General features: G+C 27.7%; 2 protein-coding genes across 6 annotated transcripts in view; both read left to right on the plus strand.

Annotated features, from left to right (window-relative positions):
• LOC121116473 (protein amalgam) overlaps positions 1-14742 on the plus strand; it is a 251936-nt gene that overhangs the window by 44810 nt on the left and 192384 nt on the right. The window lies entirely within an intron of this gene.
• Positions 1-14742, plus strand: part of LOC121116458 (uncharacterized) — a 423817-nt gene that overhangs the window by 19426 nt on the left and 389649 nt on the right. The window lies entirely within an intron of this gene.

Consider the following 14742-nt stretch of genomic DNA (forward strand, 5'->3'; position numbering starts at 1 on the left):
TTAACATAGTTACCAATGGGAGGCCTGAAATGTGGCAGCAGAACTCAGTACCCGGAAAAAACTCCAAAAAAAAAAAAACCCTCAAATTTCTCCATAACAATTTTGATTACTTCATTTTCTTGGAGTTTTGGCTTCCTTCGAACAAAACCCACTACACACTTATAAATCGGATAAAGAAGGAATTCTGGGATTTGCCAAGGGACAAATTGGCGAAGGAATTCTTGCACTTTTGGCCTTGTATAGGGCCTTTAATTCAGGCTGGAGGTGATTTTGATTAAATATAATAAATCAGAATCCATCTAGCTTTCAAAATATGGTTCTATTTTTTATATCTGTTAACTGGTGGGAAAGAAAATTGCGTTTGAAAAAAACTACATTCTGGCCATAAAAAGTTGTACACCCTCTATGTCGTAGCAAACAACTTAAATTTTTTTAGAACTATAGTGTTCTGTTTACAAAAAAATAAACACCTTTCATATCTTTTTAAATTTCTTCCCTGTCTTTATGTATCATGGATGTTTGAAGTGTGGAGTATTTTGAATCTATCTACAAATCAACTAAAAATTAAAAATTTTTTGCTGTGAATTTGTTGAGATTTATATTGTTTCTTGATGCAAATTATTATCTAGTAGAATACTTGTATGAGGAATTTCTGCATTGAATGAATATATTTTATATCAAAGGCATGAAAATATATACTCAAACTACTGCTATAACCGACAATATTTATAATATGCTCTGAACGAAATTTTGGAAGGATGATGTCAATTTAAAAATAAATCAAAAATTACGTACCGTTAATTAATTACATTGTCAAAATTCCTAGAAAAATTATTTTTCGACAATTCTATCGATAATTATTTGTACTTAAATCAATTTTCTTGATCTCCATTATATTATTATTTTTCAGCTATTTGCTTGCCTGTGGCTAGTTTAATTTTTGTGGTAAAGTGTTTTGCTATTATTAGTAAAAACTAATAAAGAAATACACTTCAAAAAGATGTGTATATAATATTAACTTAACGCGTTTTATATTTTTTCCCATATTGTAATTTGAAAATTGAATTTATTTGAAAAGTGATTATAATTATTTTGTAATTATTGAAGAGTGAACATTTAAATATTAATTAGTCCCATTAAATAATTCAAAAAAAAATTAGTTTACATACCACTATTTATCTCGAACACAGTATGATCAGAAAATTTTATAAAAGTTAATATGTTTAAGTACACATAAAACCTCTTTTTCTATAGCCTACAGTAATTTTCGATTTATAGTAATTTTATTTCTCAATTAATAGCATTTTCTTACAAAACCTCTCTTTACTTTTTTCTTATATATTTCCGATATTTTTTCCTTCCTACTTTATTTACGAACAAATAGCAATTTTTTAATATGTTTAAAAAAGCAAAAATTACATTAAAGAATTTATATACCTAAATAGTTTGACAAATTTGAAAAAAATGGATCAGAACTTTTTTTGACAAATATTTTATTGAATTTCGTCTTTAAAAAGGAATTTAAAAAAAAGTTATAGAAAACTTTTTATTTGTTTATTTTTTAATTTCAAAATAGATAGAAATACGTTTTTCTTATGTTAAGAAAAAGTAACACAAGTAAGTTGTTTTGTGGTGTAAGTACACTTATATAGATATAAAATATCAGTATAAATTATTAAATTTTTATGATCAACTGTAAAAATTTGTCATAAAATTTATATAGAAAATAAAATTATAAGTCGATTTATAAAGTTGGTACTTAAAACCAACTACCACATAATGTTTATTCAACCAATGACGTCAAATGTTAATTGTAATCTATTAAAAAAGTAGAGTATGTATCCTATTTCTACTCAATAAGAATGGTTAAAGGCTTATATTCAGTAATTTTTTAATGGAAATCATTGAAATTAATATTTTATAACCTATTCAATAAAATTAAAAGATTTTTTTTTAATTACCATTTATTTAGGTACAACTTTAACAAACTAACAAAACAAAAACAATAATAAATAAGTGGCGGTAAAAAAATTCTCCAAAGGCAACCAAATAAGAACTAAAAGCTTAATATTTTTTTATAACAAAGCGTAACAATCTAATATTGTCGTTTACAACGTTTACCAATAGAACAATTTTTGGTGTCATTAACTGATTTAAGTGAATAAAGGTAATATTGTACTTTCATTTTAACGGTATGATGGAGATCCTTTTTTAGGCACGTCAATTCATCCCTCAGAATTTTTCTTCCAAAGGATGATTCCACCTCCTTTGTAATGACGTTAGAAGAAGCTTGAAGAGCATTGCAGTCAATGAAATTAAAAGACTTAGTCATAAAAATTTCATCATATATTTTGATTTGTAAAATTATGAATTTGATTAATTAGTCATGGATACTCCAGAAATGGATGATCAAGCTTCCGAATATAAATGCAAACTTTTTAAGAACTTGACCCATTGAGTGCGTTTTACAATTAAATAAAATATATAAATCCAATCGTTGTTATTAAATATTTTTATTTTAAAACCGTTTGACATATAGTGAAAGCATTGAGGATCAATGTTTAATTTCTATCAAATGATAATCATGAAGTATCAGTATCACTTAATAATTAAGATGGTCCTTTAAAAAATAATAATTAAAACTAGTTTACAATGAAACGAGGCTTCTTAAGTGGGTTGAGAGTTTATAAAATGATTGAGGAATACCAAAAGAGTGACATAGCTCTTTCTCTTCCTCTTTGACTTCTTCAGAGGGGATTGATATACACAGAAATGACTCTTGAATTTAGAGTTAGTACGCTAGGAAGGTTCTCCTTAGTGAATGAGTAAGAAGTAAGAGCTGAAGTCAAATCTAAATTTTCAGAGTATTTTCTGAATTTATATTCCTCCCAAATTGATACAAGTCCTATTCCACCCAATTATGCGTCAAACAAAGAAAAAATGAAGTCTCAGAGATATGGGCAATCAAAACTTAACACCCCCCCCCTCTAAGAAAATTGCGTACTTCTCAGAAAATTTGCTTAATTTTACTGCTATAAGTAAATAATAGATATATTGTAATTAGAAGTACGGTTTCATGCCTTTCCAGGAAGAAATGTCTGAATACGGGCTAAGAAAGGAACAAAGAGTAAAACTTAATATATTCTACCCTTCCTTCAAGTAGCAACTCTGAAGTAAATCTCCATTGGTCATGTTGTGGATGAATGAAATATGTTGACTTATGAAGAAAGGATTTTTTGTGTAGAATATGTTTGTTGATCTTTATAAATTTGTAAAAATGTAAAGAGTCGAATACTTCTGTGATACTTGTCATTCCAGTAAGAGTTTTTATTCAAAGTTTAGCAAAACATTATGGCCAAGGGCTTTGCTAATTTTCATTATGTGTCCAAAAATTATTAAAAAAGTTTAATAATAAATTTTATATATGGATAATAAAAAAGGGCTCAGTGACGCCACTGATGATGACACACTCTTATCAACGCATTCAATGAATAATTATAGTAAATAAATATACATAAACAGCAATCAAACAAGTTCGTACAATGAACAGAAAAATAAAAATAGTTGCAATTTCAGTGCTCAGAAAATTGCTCAAGGTCACCAAGAAAGTTAAAAACCACTGCCACCACAACTCAAAATATTTAGGCCCCTTCTGAATTTCCATGGCCTCCAAAATTCAAAACTACATTAACAAAGAGTAGCTAACAAAGAAAATCAATCATTTATGTAATTTTTTTATAACTTTGGAATGGGACAGCCATGGTTAAACCAGAACGTCTGGCCAGCCTAATATAAACCATATAAAAAGTAACACACGTATAATGTACAGGGACCCATAATTTATTTGCAATATTTGGAAGGGGCCTATATACTTTGTGAAGTGTTGGTGGTAACTTTTAACCTGATGGGTTGCCTTACCTAGTCTTAATTAACCTATGGACTGAGCGTTTATTTTCGAGCATTTAAAAGTAACTTATATTTTTTATGAAGAAGCAACAGTAATTTGTAACTTGCTTGATGTTCATGGGCCTGGAGTTTATGTGAAGTATTTAAAGCCACCCTAAATACTTTTTTAATAGTCTATAGAAGTTTTAAACTACATGGTGTCCCTGTCGTAGTCTTAAATTAACCATGGGCTAGTAGTTTATTTTGAAGTATTTGTTGGGGCCTTGATATTTTTTTAATTTAGAGCAGTGGTTTTTAATCGCCCTACAATTTACAAAATAAGTTTTATGTCGAGTTGTTCTAATTTTGTTGTTAAATTAGGGGAACTTTTGATAATGGCAATTTTCCACACTATCAATTTTCTCTAGGGTAATTTCCCTAAATGACATTTTTTAATGATAATTTTCCTAAAACCAGTCTTTTCTAATGCTAGAAAATTTTTATCAAAAAGAAGATATATAATTGGTAGTGATGAGTATGAGATGTTAAGAACTGTAGTATGGCAACCTAAATTACTATAATTTGTAATTATGTATATTAATAAGTGACATGCATATGAAGGAAGTCAAAGTGACTTAATTGTTAAACTTAAATGTACATATTTATGGAAAAATATTAACCTTAATCGAATTCGACTTGACTCAATCATGGAGTTTTACATACCTGGAATAAAAACTGCATTTTTCCTTTCCACAAATGAATCAATGAATAGGTTGTGGAAAAAGTAATTTCGTATTTTTTGATATTTTTGTTTGTTTCAATGCTTTGTTAGACGTGTTGCAATCATCCAATTCAAGGCAAGCTTCAGTTTGATAACTTGCTAACAACGAGAATCCACCTTCATAATGCCCTTTTAGTAAAAGCCTTTGTCCCTAGCGAAAAAACAAACCCAAACAACAAATTTATATAGTCGCTTTTTCCTCTTTCAGATAGTGAAAATGCAAAATATGGCAAATTCCTTTCTTTGAGACCTCCATACTCGACCCACGATAATTTGTGAATGAACCAGCCAATTGCAATTTTCTCCGAAAAGAGTCCGTGCTATACACTCACATCTTTAAAATGCTATATCTTAGGATCCGATTTGACCACTAATGAACAAGATATAGTTAATTAAAAAAAGGCAGGAAATAATAAATCCCTTTTTCCCAAATTTAATATTATATCAGAATAAAATAGGTCCAAGATATAAGATATGGCCTGAAAAGTCCGGGCTTAACAAAGAAACATGTATTTCCCTCCCTCCCCATTTTTCCTTTCAAAATTTACTGTTTTTAAATTATTTTTATTTAACACTGCTTTAAAGGAACACCAAAATGTTGAAATATTAAAAAAACTTATAATCACACTTGGAAAACGAATAAATGTACATAAATACATATTCTTTACATTCTTACATCCAGGTTAATTAAAATAAATTACGCTATGCTATGGAAGAATACTTTTAAACCTGATAATTATATTTGTGATTTGCAAGTTACAAATATTTTTTTTCTCAGTAAATTTGTACTGTTATCGAATAATGTATGTATATATTATTCATATCAACAAGCCTTTACAAATATACTGATAATATGTTTAAAGAACTGTTTATTTTGACTGATTTATTATAAATGACCAAGCAAAATACTCACCTCATTTTCCTCCTTCAATAATATGAGTTGTGGTTAAATGTACATTTTGTAGACGAATCATGACATTGGTTCATTCATTTCCTAAACAATGTTTATTTTCCATAGGCTACCTTTGAAAGAAAAAAAAATATACATTTGGTAATTGGGGGGTATATTTGTGGATATAATTACTATGTAGACATTTCGGCTTCAATACGAAAAAAGTAAACGTTAAAAGTTCCTGATTTTAATGCAAAATATTTTAATTTTTCATTTAACAGAGGATAAAAATAAATTGTCTTTATTTGATTAGACCTACAAATTAATATAACTATAAGATATTGATATGGTTAGATTTGTAAGTTGTAAGCATTTTTTTTTATGTAAACAAACGACCAATAAAAACGTAACCTTGACAATTTGAAAAACTTGCCTTTTTATTAGTTCTTACCGTGTACAGATGGACACAAGAAAAAAAGTTGCTCAGGATTTTTAATCGCCAAGGCACATAAACTGTAGTATTTATTTTCCACTGCTGATTGGTTTGTGTAAAGTAAGAATGTAGCCATTCTATATTGGAACCACTTTTTTCATAGGAAATAAACATTTCTCCCAATAGACAATTTAAAGAATGATAAAAGAGTGTAGTTAAGTTGAGATGACTTGTCATTAAACTAACTGCGAATAACTATTTGCCCCACAAGCCCACTCCCTATCCAGGAAGGACATAAGTAGTCTCCGTTTTGAATCCTTTATTCTAGCGTGACACTTACAGATTTCAACAAATCATCAGTGTTACTCTCTGTTGTTCATAAGTGCATGTACTTTATGTATAGATTTGATCTCCTAAAGAATAATGTTAATAACTAAGAAACAATAAAATAAAAACCCTCTTAAGTTTATTAACAACAATAAATCTTGCACATCAAACAATGCTTAGGATTTACAACCCTAGGTTTATCATTGCCTTTCTTTTTTAATTCGTAACATAGTATATTTAAAATTATATCGTATATATTCTTACAAAAACGTTATTTTTCAAAACTCATACCGTATAAATTTTTCCATGAAAAAATATGAGGAACAAAGCTAGAAAGCAAGTGTTGAAAATAAAAACACGTGTTCAATATTTTCCAAAATAGTTGACTACTTGACAACTTTTGGATCAAGAAGAGGTGTTAAGAGGCCTATATATGAAGTATAATAAAAATAAATAAATCCTTATTTATTATTTTTCTATTAATGTTGATGTCCTTGGCAAATTCGACGATATCCATCATTTGATCCACATTTTCGACAATTGGCCTTCCAATATGTGATTCATTTTTGACATAAAAATTACCCCAACAGAATTGAAAAATATAAAATTACGCATGATTGGCTGTTACAGTGTCATGACCATAGACATTACACACATTTTTAGCCGCCTGACTTGAATTTTCGCCTTGTTCTAAGAAAAACTGTTAATCATTGCGTATCTTTACTTTGCTGATGTCTATCATTGACTCACACTCAAACAATACTGTGTCAAACAATCATGAAACTGTCTAAGAAATATTATCTATCTACTGCCATCGAGCATAAATATATGAGATATACATTATTTATAGTATTAATTTTGTGAAAATCTTTTTTTATTAATAAATTATATCTTGCTAAAGTTTAAAATTCAAAGTGATCATATATTTATGAACTACTCTGTATTGATCGTTTCCATTGCAGATTGATGATCTTCAATTTATAAATATTTGTATGAATGTTTTTTTATCAATTTGAAATAAGCAACCGAATAATTATCCTTGTATATATGTGATACATCACTAGAGTGGACTAATGATAATAAACAGGACAAGTTAAAAACTATTTTTAATTTCTCCCCCATGATGTATGAAAGTAGTAAATTTTGTTTTATTTATGGAATGATTTTAAAAAAACTATGGAAAATTATTAATTGGGCCCTATAAAAAAATATTATAAATAGACTATCAAAAATATGTAAAAAAAGGGTTCACCTTTTCATTTAAAAAAAAAGTAATAATAAATAAATAAAAACATTTATTTCTAAAAAATACACGTCAATCAATAATAGATATACCAAATTATTTACATAAAAATTCTAATATATTTCATATTAAAAAAAAAAGTCATATTATGTTAGAGCTGTAACAAATGAGATGTCAATCAAAACAAATTAAAACACCTCATAAGTAAAAATTCGACCTCCACCCCTGCTTATATACCTATGCGTGTTGTATTTGGTATAAAAATACTTTTATTTCTCTTCGCTTTATGGAAATGGAGTCTTTTTCAAATTAAAACCAGGTCTTTTGCACATATTTAGATTTTTCACTAATATATAATATGCAACCATGCATTTTCATAATGTAATTTTGAAAAACACTTACAAAAGTTAATCACAATTAATGCAATTTATTTTCTCTTAGCACAAAAGCATGTTAAGTACTTTGTGTTAATTTTGCATAAAAGTATGTACATGAGTCAATGGTAGATAGTATTCACAATAATTGTAATTTTTTTTCAGCATGAAAATTTGAAATTAAAGGATATTCATTTTAGTGTTTTGACAGTACCAATACTTTTGTAATAGTTCTAGCAGTAAAATTGATAACAATTTACGCTATTTTTCAAATAGCTTTTTGACAAAAAATCATGAAAACTACAAAATCGGGTAACTCTATTTTTTTATTTTGAGGTGGAAGGGAATGATGACTTTGTACAGTAAATGTTTTTTTTTTTAAATATAAATAATATTCAGTACTGTTTTTATTGATAAAATAAACTTTGGTTTGAAGGGCTCATAAGCTTGAAGTATCACGTCATCGGCAGTTCAATATATTTATATGCAAGTATCGGTTTAAATACCAATTTAGTATAGTACTGATTTAAATTTGTACTTATCAGGATTGATGATTCTTTGGATATAAATTTAATTTCAAATTAAGTTCAGCGATAAAATCGACAACTTTTTGGTTGGGCATCATCATTTGTTTAAAAAAATAACAAAATAAGATCCTCAACCATGAATAATAAAGGAGGTTGTATTATGCAATGATCAATTTCTGAGGTATAACGGCTTGAAAAGGTTGAATACCTACATACCTATCTGTAACTGCCAGCCTCATGTATATTTAATCCGCGAAACTAATAGGTATAATATTAGCTTCAATGAACAAATTGAATACTTTTTTCAAATATATATTATTTTATATGTGTGAATTCCATTTATAAAATATTAGTTGAAGAAAAAAATATTGACTTTGAAGACTTTACAAGATAAATAATATATAAATTAATGAGTGATTATTATATCAAAAACATTAAACAAAATATGTTCTTCACTGAATAATACATCTACCATTTTCCTTCCGTTCATCAATGTGGTATATAAATTTATAAAGAGCATAAAAAAATTATTTGAAACCTGGAAAATTTACTCCAAAATTAGCTTTATCACATGAGACTAATGAAATATCTTTCTGCAAAAAAGAGAAACAGGAAATATAGGATAAGTTAAAAGTTTACATTAATGTTGGAGCAAAAATATAGGAAACAGAAGTTATTAAATTTTCTGGGGTAGATAAATACCTGAGGGAAACACTGGAGGGTTAAGTTAAGTTCTGAATTAGTATAAATCCGCTTGGCAAACACCTTGTATATGATGCTATACATTAGCTTTTTGTTTAATTGAAGTATATGTAAAAAAGAAAACCATCTTTCGAGTCCTTCTGTAATTACTAATTACGTAAGAATAGCAATACACTATTTTATATTGCTAAAAAAATTATATTTTATTGACTAATTATGTTCAATGCAGTCAATGTCCTTGATACTTTGACTAAATCCTGAGCTTACTCAGAACTATAAAGTTGGAACTTTAAAAGAAAGCTAGTTCTAGTATTGACGCTCTTACAATATATATAATTTAATGGTCCCTATAACAAAATACATTTGCGTCCCATCAAGTCTAAAACAAGATAAACTGTTTCTTGAAATTAGGTCAGGAATAAAAATTTATTTTCTTCATCTCATTATATTTTATTTATTTTTTATAATTAATCATTTGGAACTTGTGAAAATTACACAGAAAGTCCTTATTTAGTCCCTCCCACATCAGTCTCTGTCCAGTCCAGTTCAGTCATTAATATCAGTCCTAAAGCACATAAAGTTTGATCTTTGAAGACGTCCTTCAACTTTAATTCATTTTCTTTCTATAAATCAGTTCCGGTACTCACAGTCCAAAGGACTGGTTCTTAAGGAATGGTCTTAAGGACGTGATGGACAGGTTCTAAGACTGAGCTGGACTATAGCAAATAAATAATGACTAGTCCAATCCTATTTAAAGGTTTCAAAATTCCTTATTGAAGATACAGATAAAACAAATTATAGATTTTTTGATTGAAAGATCATATCAAAGTCAAATAAAACAAATGTACTTTCCCACTATACAAAACATAATTTTGCATTTTATCTCATCCCATAATTTTTTATATGTAGCCCATAAATAACCAAAATGTGTTCATGAAATATTTGAATCCATCCATTTATTACATAAAACATAAATTGGGACTTTTTCCCTTGTCTTAATATCTATTCAAGATTGTTTTTGTATGGACATACCATATTTTTCGTAATTGTGTGTTCTCATTTATTTTCTTTCAAAAAAAAAAAATCTAAAAATTAAATTAATACACTAGATATGCTTGTCTATTGATCAAACTTGGCGGAGTCGACTAAATAGAATGTATTGAATTATAGACACGTACATTGTATATATGATATAAACTATTCTACAATAAATGAAACTAATTGAATTAAAATAGCTCAATTTTTTTAATATATTTGGTATTAAATGTACATATGGAGATATAGATGGTGGATATCGAATTAAGAAAGACACTGTCAGGGATTTTAAGAAGAAGAAAAAAACGACAAATGTAAACGTTGACACATATTGACATTATAAGTGATAAAGACAATTGGAAAGAAATAAAAGATATGATGATGCTTTTAGTTATAGATCTTGAGTTATAAAAAGAAAACAAAAAATGTTTAATAAAATAGTAAGAAAGGATTTACAGTAATACAAAAATACGGTCCTTCAGCACTTTCCTACCTAGAACTCCTGATATCAAGAATGATTCCATTTAATTGTTTTTGTTTTTTTATAATGAAAGTTGGTTAATTTGAATGAAAAATTATTTCATAAAAGGTTTTAATGAACAATTAAAATTTATTATCAATTTTTTTATTATAACAAGGTTAGTGAACTGGATACAAAAGAAAGCCAAACAATAAAACAAATTAAATTACTTTATAAGAAGATGAATGATTATAAAAATTAGAGCATTTATATTTTGTTTCATTTTTTTAAACTATTGCATCCATTTTCACACGTATATTACAATAAAAATGCTAATATAAGATTTTTTTTAATACTCTTAACAATATAAGTTTCATTCATTTCTTAATTGCACTGATTTTTAAATTATTTTTTTTCAAAACATGGGTGTGGATAGTCCAAAAATGTCCTTTTTAATCAATATACGTCAATGTTTAGAAGTTTTACACAGACTTTCTAGTTTTTAAAGTTAATATTTATAATGAAATAGAATTTTTTGATAAAAAATAGATAACATGATCCGAAATAATGTACTATTAAAAAGTTTCTTCTCAAATGATAACTTATTATTAAAAAAGGAAAAATAATGTTAATATTCTTGGCGGTATTTGAACACGAGGAATGCAATTTAGCCATTCTGAAACAGTGCACTAAAGGTATGAAGTGGACATCATTACATATATATTAATAAAAATATGCTCAATTTTCACTATGAATAACGTTTTTCAAAAAACAAAAACAAAATAAAACACACACACATTAGATCTTATGTTTTATATTGAAGGCCATTAAGTGGGCCATATTTGCAGTACAAAGATATTTCCATTATCACTTTTCACTAAACATAGATCAATAATTATACAACTTTATATTTCTTTAACGGTTATAAGAGAAACATTTTTAAACCGTTTCTCTCAAGTACTTCTAAAAAAAAATTTTAAGAACCTGTATAACCTACATACATAAATAAAATAAAGCCAAGGATACATATTTTTATTAGGGTTGTATAAATATATATATTAAAGAGTTATTTAAGTAATTTTCCTTCATACTAAATTCAAGTCTTATAAAAAACTTGTAAACCAACTCGAGTCAAAAATGGGTCAAATACAAACTCTCTATCTCTATCCTCCATAAAAAAGAAGTTAAAAAAGAATGAAGAAGAGAGCAAATGGTGCAATCTTTGGTAAGAAGCGGAAGACCTCTTTACAGTATGATAAGACAACTCCATTGAGAAACAATTTTGAGGAAATTATCACAAAGGAGTTTGGTCTAACTCTAATGAAGGTAAACTTCATGTTTGCTATATCACCTGGAGGTATCCACTCCTTAAAAGTGGACTCGACTCTCAACAAATCATTTTTATGATCTACACAGCAAGGTGCAAAGATCAACTCTTCTCCACATGTATGGTCGATCTCATCAGGAGAACTGTTGACTTTCTTCGGGGCCTGTACGAGGTTTATATGACATATTCATACTATAATAATAAACACATGTTGGGTGAGCTAAATTTAGAAAATTGTTTGGAGGGGAAGGATTTTATATTATATAAGGAATTTTCTGACTTTGTTGCATTTCCTTATGACTTATTTTTGTTTAAATTTTATTTCACTAAATTTTGTGAACATATTTTAATATGTTCATACTGTTATAATAGAATTATTGTTATTATTAATGTAATGGAAGGGTTTGAACTTGAAATGAAATAAGTTAAGGGAGGAAAACAAGTTCATAAAAACTAGGTTACTAGTTAAAATCGTAAAGGAAAAGTTAATGGATTATGTGTTTGCAACCAAATATCAGTGGTGTAACTGAAAATCTGGGGCAAGATCAATTAGTTTCCCTCTAATTAATTCAAAATTGTTAAGTGTGACTCTCCATGCCTATCAATACAGCTACTTTTGACCCTTCTTTAAACCACTGACTCTGACGTCACACAATTTTATTTATAAAAACATTTTGTATGTTGTCTCCTATATTACATCACACAACTTTTCATCCAAAAAGAAACAGAAAAAAGGCTCTAAATCATCTTTTTTAGCCAAATAATCAATCATACCAATTGATATTTATGTCCTAAGTACTCCCAGACTATTAGTGCTTTACAATTTTTTAAATATTTTAACAATATATATTTCGTAATATTGAATTCTCACATATATTTTATTCCATACTATATTATAATATTTTATTAAAAGCGTCTTTATACATTAGTATTTATATAAGATAGCCAAAATTTCTCCATCGAAATAGTAAATAGCCAATATATATATTATATAAACGACGAGGGATCAACAAGAAATGGTATTCCTGTTCTTTTGGAAACGGAACATATGTATTCATAACGTATTAATTCGTTTATTTATCAAAAATAATGAATTATAAAATATCCATGACGTCTCAAGCTAGAGGAAGGAATCGATAGATGACAACAAAAAGTAGGGTCTTTTTGTGTTAGCGTGGTAATGCCGCCTCAGATGGCAATAACTTAACAGACTATAAGAGCAAGAGGCCTCACATTTATCTATCAGGAATGTTATTCTTATCTCTAATTCTGATTTGTCTAAAATTCTGTATATTTACTTTTTCATCTCTTGCTGTGTTCATTGTTATATAACGTCTTTTGATTAAGATTAATCTAATATAATTAAATAGAAGATAACGTTTCGGACAGGGTTACGTATTTTTCTTTAGAATAAACCAGAAACATAAACTATTAATTAAAACGATAATTCAAAGTATCAGAATCATAATTATGCTTCAAAAAGTTATAAAAGTTTTTTTTAAACAAAAATACATAATTCTAATCATCTACAAAGGATATTATTTACTTTCAATATATTTTGATTAACATTACGTGAATTATGAACTTAGTTCATCTACGTAGTTTTTGTTTACTTTTTATGTCTACTATCTTGTCTTCTCTTTCTTTTTTAGTTTCTAACAATAACTTGTAATCAACTTGATTTACGACCACTTACTCCAAAGCTATACAACTAAGTGACAAAACGCACCTAATAGGTCGATAATATTACTTTATCCATTAAAAACTGTAATTTTGTATAGGAACATTTTGCTTTAATATGTATTTAATATAAAATATGTGATTTGTATTTTTAAAAGAGCAGTAAATTGTTGTTTTCTGTTGGATGCCCAAAATTTTCAATGCATACACCAACAAAATATCAATATGTATTTTATTTAACCAGAGGAAAAGTAGGTAATACAATTAGTATAATTAGAAAAACAAGAAATTATAAACACGGCAACGATTCGACTAGAATAATTGATAATAACTTCTTCTTTGGTAATTATCATTAAACATGATGAATAATTCATATTAGATAAGACTCATGGATTGACAAACAAGCATAATATGAGGAAAAAAATTATTATACCATCATTAATCCGACCGAGAAAAAAAAACATTTCATAAATTTCATTTTAACATATATATTTTTTTGATTTAGAAAATTCAAAGGAAACACCAATCTCAACCATATAAAAACAAAAACAACGAAGATGTATAAGCCTTATTTATTAATATTTTAAGGAGATATATCCTTTTGGAATATTGGTTGGAAGGCAAAGTATCCTGAAGCAAAATAGTTTAGGGCAAAATTAGAGGGCACAGAAAAAAAAATGCTCTACACAATGTTGCCTTCGAAAAACCACAGATAACGTTATTTTATCATTTTATGGCGTAACTTAAGCTCTTTTTTCTTCCTTTTATTAAATTTACCTTGTTGTAACTCAATTAAAAAGGATTATTTCATGGAGGTTGCGTAGTTAGTTATATATTCATTAATGCCACTCTTAGTGCCTCTAATCGGTAAAAAGTATCCTCTCAGCCAACCTAGTTTTGAGAAAAAGTTAATTTTGTGGTCATTGTTTGCCACTTCGTTGATTTCCGTTACTCCAGTCTAGAACATTGACGGTTCAAGACCAAGAGAAGGGGAAACAGTTGATCTTGTTTTTTATTTGTATAGTACTTTGGTCTTAGTCTTAAGGGCATTGTTTTTATTTAACAAAGCTTAGCCC

Source organism: Lepeophtheirus salmonis, chromosome 4 (genome assembly GCF_016086655.4).
Source record: "Lepeophtheirus salmonis chromosome 4, UVic_Lsal_1.4, whole genome shotgun sequence".
NCBI lineage: Eukaryota > Metazoa > Arthropoda > Copepoda > Siphonostomatoida > Caligidae > Lepeophtheirus > Lepeophtheirus salmonis.